Raw genomic sequence first — 9243 nt, forward strand, 5'->3', positions numbered from 1 at the left:
TTACCCAAGCAGCTTCTTTAAATTAAAAAAATTTAAATTTTCTAATTTTTTTATTTATAATTAATTTATTAATTAATTAATTATTAAATTATAGAATTTTAAATATGTTATTATATTGTGTTATGAGCTAGTCCCACATTATCCAAGTCATAAGAGTTTTCCCCCTTCCTATTAGTATAAATATGCTTATGTTCTCCTTTTACTTATCAAGTTGAGTTCATTGATTTATACTTAGATAAGTTGTGCGCCTATTTTTCTCTAGACTCTTTGGAGAGTAAGAGGTGCATCCTTATCTTAGCCAACTAAAGTGTATTTTTTGCCTATTTTTACCATAAAGATATTGATAACCTCGCCATGATTGGTGATCCAAACTGATGCCACCCAAACTTGGGGAGGTTAACAATCCTAGTAGGGTGAAAATAGCTAAGAATCTACCTTGGTTGGCTAAGTCAAGAATTCACCTCTTACTCTTCAAAGAGCCTAGAAGAAAATAAGCACATAACTTATTTTAATATAACTCACTTAACTCAACTTGACAAGCAAAAGAGGTACATATGCATATTTATACTACTAGGAAAGGAGAAACTTTCATGGCTTGGACAATGTGGGACTAACTCATAATACAATATAATAACATATGCTAAACTAGACTAATTTAATTAACAACACAAATATAAAGATATATGCTCTTGTATCATTCTCTCTAGGTTGGAAAGAACTCCTCCATTACTTTGATACTTGAAATATGAGTTTCAACAACATACAAAAATAAATTTTGTAACAGTAAGAGAGGTCTTTGATAATTTTAGGAAATCCCTCTAATGAAGTTCATTTACAATTCCAAATTATTATATTCATAATTAACATAATAAGAAAAGGTGAAACAAACTCCTGATCAAAAGGGATATCAAGCCTCCATGGGCTTAGGACTTAAGGAAGACTCATCACTTTCTATCATTTGCTCCTGTAATTTTATGTCCTTCACATCTAGTAATTTTTCATGGTCTCCAGGATCTAGTGGTTGATCTTTGATTCCTTCCTTCACATCTTCTTATGCACATCTTTCCATTATGCTGACAATCAAAGATGTTGTGATGCTATGAGAGATATTTGTGGTAGAAATAAATTTTCCACTTTGGTGTTTAATTGTAATAACTATTAGTAGGATGCTAAATTTTTTTCAATATTCTTGATTTTTTTTCTCATTTTTTTCCTTTTGAACTAAGTGGTCAGGTTCCCTCGCTAATTTATTAAGTTTGCTTCCTTCTCCTTGTTTGGTTTGCTGTTTCTTTTGAATTGGGGCTTCTTGCTTTCACATATCAATATCAGTATTTTTTTCTCTGCTGGTCTGGGTCCCACTCTTCATTTTTTGGTTCTATTTTAGATATGTTTTATTGTTCCTGCTTTTTGGTTGCGCTTTGTGTACTATTCCTATATTCTGCAGATCCTGTATTATTTGTATATATAGGGTTACCTTTCATAATTGCCTCTATATTAATGTTGTGACAGTTGGAGAATTTCAGTTCTTTGTCATAAAGAACTTGATATCTAGATGAATGAAAGTTTTGTTTTTTTTTTACATTTCGAATCACCTCATGTCTTAGTTTGGTTCTCCTCTGATTTCTCTTGACCAACATCCATGCCCAAAATGGGTTCTCCTTTGTTAAATTCTGATTCTTTCCATTTTCAACTGTCATATCTTGAGACCTAACAAGCCCTTTTTGATTTTATGCGTGGACAGGATCTTTCCATTTTTGTTGGTGTTCCTCTAACGACTCTATTTGTGTGTCGGCACCACATTGGCTATCACCATGTTTCTTGTACTGACCATCTGCCACGGCAGTTTCTACCATTTTTATTAAAATATCACCCATCCACTCATCACAATTCTCTATTTTATGGCTACAACGACCAAACTTAAAGCAAATTTGATGCAACTCTTCATACGCGAGCTTGATTTTTTTCAAGAGCTGAGAATGATGGAACCAACTTTATTATCAAATCTAACTCTACATAAATCCGGTAAAACATGCTTCTTAAATATATGGAGGTAAGCTCATCGTCTTTTAGCATGGTTCCTAAAATTTTATTCACTTTCTAAAGAAAATATTTGTTGTAAAGTTTAGCCAGAAGATTCGGAATCCTTACCCAAGCAGCTTCTTCAAATTAAAAAAAATTAAATTTTCTAATTTTTTTATTCATAATTAACTTACTAATTAATTATTTATTAAATTACAGAATTTTACATATGTTATTATATTGTGTTACGAGCTAGTCCCACATTGTCCAAGTCATAAAAATTTTCTCCTTTTCTATTAGTATAAATATGCATATGTTCTCCTTTTACTTATCAAGTTGATTTCATTGAGTTATATTTAGATAAATTGTATGCCTATTTTTCTCTACGCTCTTTTGAGAGTAAGAGGTGCATCCTTAACTTAGCCAATAAAATGTGTTTTTGCCTATTTTTACCATAAAGAGATTGTGAACCTCGCCATGATTGGTGATCCAAACTGATGCCACCCAAACTTGGGGAGGTTAACAATCCCAATAGGGTAAAAATAGCTAAGAATCTACCTTGGTTGGCTAAGTCAATGATTCACCTCTTACTCTCCAAAGAGCTTAGAGGAAAATGAGCACACAACTTATTTTAATATAACTCAATCAACTCAACTTGATAAGCAAAAGGGGGGTACATATGCATATTTATACTACTAGGAAAGGAAAAACTTTTTATGGCTTGGACAATGTGGGACTAACTCATAATACAATATAATAACATAAGCTAAACTAGACTACTTTAATTAACAGGACAAACATAAAGATATATGCTCTTGTATCATTCTCTCTGGGTTGGAAAGAACTCCTCCATTACCTTGATACTTGAAATATGAGCTTCAACAAAAACACAAAAATAAATTTTGTAACAGAAAGAGAGGTCTTTGATAATTTGAGGAAATCCCTCTAATGAAATTCATTTATAATTTCAAATTATAATATTCATAATTAACATAATAAGAAAAGGTGAAACAAACTCCTGATCAAAAGGGATATCAAGCCTCCATGGGCTTAGGACTTGAGGAAGACGCCTCACTTTCTATCATTTGCTCTTGTAATTTCATGTCCTTCACATCTTGTAGTTTTACATGGTCTCAGGGATCTAGTGGTTGATCTTTGATTCCTTCCCTCACATCTTCCTATGCACCTCCTCCCATTATGCTTGCAATCAAAGATGTTGTGATGCTATTAGAGATATTTTTGGTAGAAATAAATTCTCCATTTTAGTGTTTTCTTGCAATAACATTTTATATGATGCTATATTTTTTAAATATTCTTGATGTTTTTTCTCATTTTTTCTTTTTGAACTAAGTAGTCAGGTTCCTTCGCTAATTTATTAAGTCTGTTGCCTTCGTCTCCTTGTTTGGTCTGCTATTTTTTCTTTTTGAACTAAGAGTTGAGAATGATGGAACCAACTTTATTATCAAACCTAACTACTCCATACAAATCCGAAAAAACTTCCTTCTTAAATATATATAGGTAAGCTAATCGTCGTTTAGCATGGTTCTTAAAGCTTTACCCACTTTCTGAAGGAAATATTTGTTGTAAAGTTTAGCCAGAAAATTTGGAATCCTTACCCAAACAAATTCTTCAAATTAAAAAATTTAATTTTCTAATTAATTTATTCATAATTAATTATTTATTAATTTACAGAATTTTACACATGTTATTATATTGTGTTATGAGTTAGTCCCATATTATCCAAGTCATGAAAGTTTTTTCCTTTCCTATTAGTATAAATAGGCATATGTACTACTTTTACTTATCAAGTTAAGTTGACTGAGTTATATTTAGATAAGTTGTATGCTTATTTTCCTCTAGACTCTTTTGAGAGTAAGAGGTGCATCTTTAGCTTAGCCAACCAAAGTGTGTTTTTGCCTATTTTTACCAAAGTGAGATTGTTAACCTCGCCATGATTGGTGATCCAAACTGATGCCACCCAAACTTGGGGAGGTTAACAATCCCAATAGGGTGAAAATAGCTAAAAATTTACCGTGGTTGGCTAAGCAAAGAATTCACCTCTTACTCTCCAAAGAGTCTAGAGAAAAATAAGCACACAACCTATTTTAATATAATTCAATCAACTCAACTTGATAAGCAAATGGGGTACATATGCATATTTATATTACTAGTTAAGGGGAGACTTTCATGGCTTGGACAATGTGGGACTAACTCATAATACAATATAATAACATATGCTAAACTATACTACTTTAATTAACAACACAAACATAAAGATATATTCTCTTGTATCGTTCTCTCTGGGTTGGAAAGAACTTCTGCATTACTTTGATACTTGAAATATAAGTTTCAACAAAAACACAAAAAAATTGTAATAGCAAGAGAGGTCTTTGAAAATTTGAGGAAATCCCTCTAATAAAGTTCATTTACAATTCCAAATTATAATATTCATAATTAACATAAAAGGATAAGGTGAAACAAACTCCTGATCAAAAGGGATATCAAGCCTCCATGGGCTTAGGACTTGAGGAAGACTCCTCATTTTGTATCATTTGCTCTTGTAATTTCATGTCCTTCACATCTAGTAATTTTTCATGTTCTCTAGGATCTAGTGGTTGATCTTTGATTCCTTCCCTCATATCTTCCTATGTACCTCCTCCCATTATGCTTGCAATCAAAGAGGTTGTGATGCTATTAGAGATATTTGTGGTAGAAATAAATTCTCCACTTTAGTGTTTACTTGCAATAACTATTTGTAGGATGTTCATTTTTTTTCAATATTCTTGATGTTTTTTCTCATTTTTTTTCTTTTTGAACTAAGTGGTCAGGTTCCCTCACTAATTTATTAAGTCTGCTGCCTTCTCCTTGTTTGGTCTGCTATTTCTTTTTAATTGGGGCTTCTTGCTTCCACATACCAATATCAGTATCTTTTTCTCTGCTGGTCTGGGTCCCACTCTTCATTTTTTTGTTCTGTTTTAGATATGTTTTATTGTTACTAGTTTTGGTTGTGCTTTGTGTACTATTCCTATATTCTGCAGATCCTGTATTATTTGTATATATAGGGTTACCTTTCATAATTGCCTCTATATTAATGTTGTGACAGTTGGAGAATTTTGGTTCTTTGTCATTAAGAACTTGATATCTAGATGAATGAAAGTTTCATTTTTCTTTTACATTTCGAATCACCTCATATCTTAGTTTGGTTCTCCTCTGATTTCTCTTGACCAACATCGATGCCCAAAATGGGTTCTTCTCTATTAAATTCTGATTCTTTCCATTTTCAACTGTCATATCTTGAGACCTAACAAGCCCTTTTTGATTTTATGCGTGGACAAGATCTTTCCATTTTTGTTGGTGTTCCTCTAACGACTCTATTTGGGTGTTGGCACCGCATTGGCTATCACCATGTTTCTTGCACTGACCATCTGCCACGGCAATTTCTACCATTTTTGTTAAAATATCACCCATTCACTCATCGCAATTCTCTATTTTATGGTTACAACGACCAAACTTAAAGCAAATTTGATGCAACACTTCATACTTGAGCTTGATTTCTTTTTCAAGAGCTGAGAATGATGGAACCAACTTTATTATCAAATCTAACTCTACATAAATCTAGTAAAATTTTCTTCTTAAATATATGGAGGTAAGCTCATCGTCTTTTAGCATGGTTCCTAAAGCTTTATCCACTTTCTAAAGAAAATATTTGTTGTAAAATTTAGCTAGAAGATTCGAAAACCTTACCCAAGCAGCTTCTTCAAATTAAAAAAAAAATTAAATTTTCTAATTTTTTATTCATAATTAATTTACGAATTAATTATTTATTAAATTATAGAATTTTACATATGTTATTATATTGTGTTACGAGCTAGTCTCACATTGTCCAACTCATAAAAGTTTTCTCCTTTCCTATTAGTATAAATATGCATATGTTCTCTTTTTACTTATCAAGTTGAGTTCATTGAGTTATATTTAGATAAATTATATGCCTATTTTTCTCTACGCTCTTTTGAGAGTAAGAGGTACATCCTTAGTTTAGCCAACTAAAGTGTGTTTTTGCCTATTTTCACCATAGAGAGATTGTGATCCTCGCCATGATTGGTGATCCAAACTGATGCCACCCAAACTTGGGGAGGTTAACAATCCTAGTAGGATGAAAATAGCTAAGAATCTACCTTGGTTGGCTAAACCAAGGATTCACCTCTTACTCTCCAAAGAGTTTAGAAAAAAATAAGCACACAACTTATTTTAATAGAACTCAATCAACTCAACTTGATAAGAAAAAGGAAGGTACATATGCATATTTATACTACTAGAAAAGAAAAAACTTTTATGGCTTGGACAATGTGGGACTAACTCATAATACAATATAATAACACAAGCTAAACTAGACTACTTTAATTAACAACACAAATATAAGGATATATTCTCTTGTATCATTCTCTCTGGGTTGGAAAGAACTCCTTCATTACTTTGATACTTGAAATATGAGTTTCAACAAAAACACAAAAATAAATTTTGTAACAGTAAGAGAGGTCTTTGATAATTTGAGAAAATCCTTCTAATGAAGTTCATTTATAATTCCAAATTATAATATTCATAATTAACATAATAAGATAAGGTGAAACAAATTCCTGATCAAAAGGGATATCAAGCCTCCATGGGCTTAGGACTTGAGGAAGACTCCTCACTTTCTATCATTTGCTCTTGTAATTTCATGTCCTTCACATCTAGTAGTTTTACATGGTCTCAAGGATCTAGTGGTTGATCTTTGATTCCTTCCCTCACATCTTCCTATGCACCTCCTCCATTTATGCTTGCAATCAAAGACGTTGTGATGCTATTAGAGATATTTGTGGTAGAAATAAATTCTCCATTTTGGTATTTTCTTACAATAACATTTTATAGGATGCTAAATTTTTTCAATATTCTTGATGTTTTTTCACATTTTTTTCTTTTTGAACTAAGTAGTCAGGTTCCTTCGCTAATTTATTAAGTCTGTTGCCTTCGTCTCCTTGTTTGGTCTGCTATTTTTTCTGAACTTGGGCTCCTTTTTTCTACCTATCAATACCAGTATCCTTTTCTCTGCTGGTCTGGGTCTCATTCTTCAGTTTTTTGTTCTATTTCAGATATGCTGTATTATTACCGGGTTTGGTTGCGCTTTGTGTACTATTCCTATATTCTGTAGATCCTGTATTATTTGTATTAATTATGTTCCTTTCCATAATTGCCTCAATATTAATGTTGTGACTGTTGGAGAATTTTGGTTCTTCGTCATAAAGAACTTGATATCTAGATGAATGAAATCTTCTTTTTTTTACACTTCGAATCACCTCATATCTTAGTTTGGTTCTCTTCTGATTTTTCTTGACCAACATCCATGCCCCAAATGGGTTCTCCTCTACTAAATCCTGATTCTTTCTAATTTCAACTGTCATATCTTGAGACCTAACAAGCCCTTCTTGATTTTATGCCTGGACAGATTCTTTCCCTTTTTGTTGGTGTTCCTCTAACGACTCTTTCTAGTGGTCAGCACTGCATTGGCTACCACCATGTTACTTGTGCTGACCATCTCCCACGGTAGTTTCTACCAATTTTGTTAACATATCACCCATCAATTCTTCACAATACTTTATTTTATGGCCACAACGACTAAACTTAAAGCAAATTTGATGCAGCTCTTCATACTCGAGCTTGATGTCTTTTCGAAGAGTTGAGAATGATGGAACCAACTTTATTATCAAACCTAACTACTCCATATAAATCCGAAAAAACTTGCTTCTTAAATATATGTAGGTAAGCTCATCGTTGTTTAGCATGGTTCTTAAAGCTTTACCCACTTTCTGAAGGAAATATTTGTTGTAAAGTTTAGCCAGAAAATTCAGAATCCTTACCCAAACAGGTTCTTCAAATTAAAAAATTTAATTTTCTAATTAATTTATTCATAATTAATTATTTATTAATTTACAGAATTTTACATATGTTATTATATTGTGTTATGAGTTAGTCCCACATTATCCAAGTCATGAAAGTTTTCTCCTTTCCTATTAGTATAAATAGGCATATGTACTACTTTTACTTATCAAGTTGAGTTGACTGAGTTATATTTAGATAAGTTGTATGCTTATTTTCTTCTAGACTCTTTTGAGAGTAAGAGGTGCATCTTTAGCTTAGCCAACCAAAGTGTGTTTTTGCCTATTTTTACCATAGTGAGATTGTTAACCTCGCCATGATTGGTGATCGAAACTGATGCCACTGATAAACCCATATTTTATGATATATTTAGTGCTAAATTTAAGTGAATTATTCAATCCTTCACCCACTTATTCATGTGAAATTGCATGGTTTTACTTTCCCTTCCTTATTATGTGATGTATGTGAAAAACATGTTTCCTAGGCTTTAAAAATATTAATTTTAATTACCTTTTATTGCCATTCGATGCCGTGACTTGTGTGTTAAGTATTTTCAGATCTTCTAAGGCAGGAATGATTTAAAGGATGGAAAGGAGACATACAAAAATGGAAGGAAAGCGCAAAATGGAGTTTTTGAAGAAACTGACAGCGACGCGAACACATGGACGACGCGGCTGCATGCCAGCGCGAAATGGCAGTGATGCGACCGCGTGATTGACACAATCGCGTGCCATAAGCGAAACGCATATGAGGCAGACGCATGACTGAAGCGACTGCATGACAAGAAAAACTCCAAATGATGCGACCGCGTGACCCACGCGGTCGCGTCACAGAGGCCACGCACCAAAAATTTTAGATCTCGTTCCCAGCAGTTTATGGGCTCTTTTTGGCCCAGATCTAAGCCCAGAGAACACAGACCAAGGGCTGTAAAGTGGAGGAATGAAGTGAACAATCAAGGGGCGAATTTGAAAAAGCACTTTTCATAGTTTAGATGTAGTTTTTAGTGAGGGAGGTTCTCTCCTCTCTCTTAGGTATTAGGATTAGGATTTTTAGAAATTAGGAATATTTTCATCTTCTTCAATTACAGCTTCAATGTTCTATTTATTTGTTTTCTCAATTTAGTTTATGGATTTCTATGTTCAACTCAACTTCTTTATTTGGCTATAACTGCCCATGTTACATTTGATATCTTTATCAATTTATGATTTTGAGGTATTTCAGTTTATTATTACTCTTTTTTATTTATGTTACTGTTGCTCCCAATCCGAAGACATTTTTATTCCAGTAGATTTACTTTTCTCCTTTTGGTCT

The sequence above is a fragment of the Arachis hypogaea genome, chromosome 4 (genome assembly GCF_003086295.3).
Source record: "Arachis hypogaea cultivar Tifrunner chromosome 4, arahy.Tifrunner.gnm2.J5K5, whole genome shotgun sequence".
NCBI lineage: Eukaryota > Viridiplantae > Streptophyta > Magnoliopsida > Fabales > Fabaceae > Arachis > Arachis hypogaea.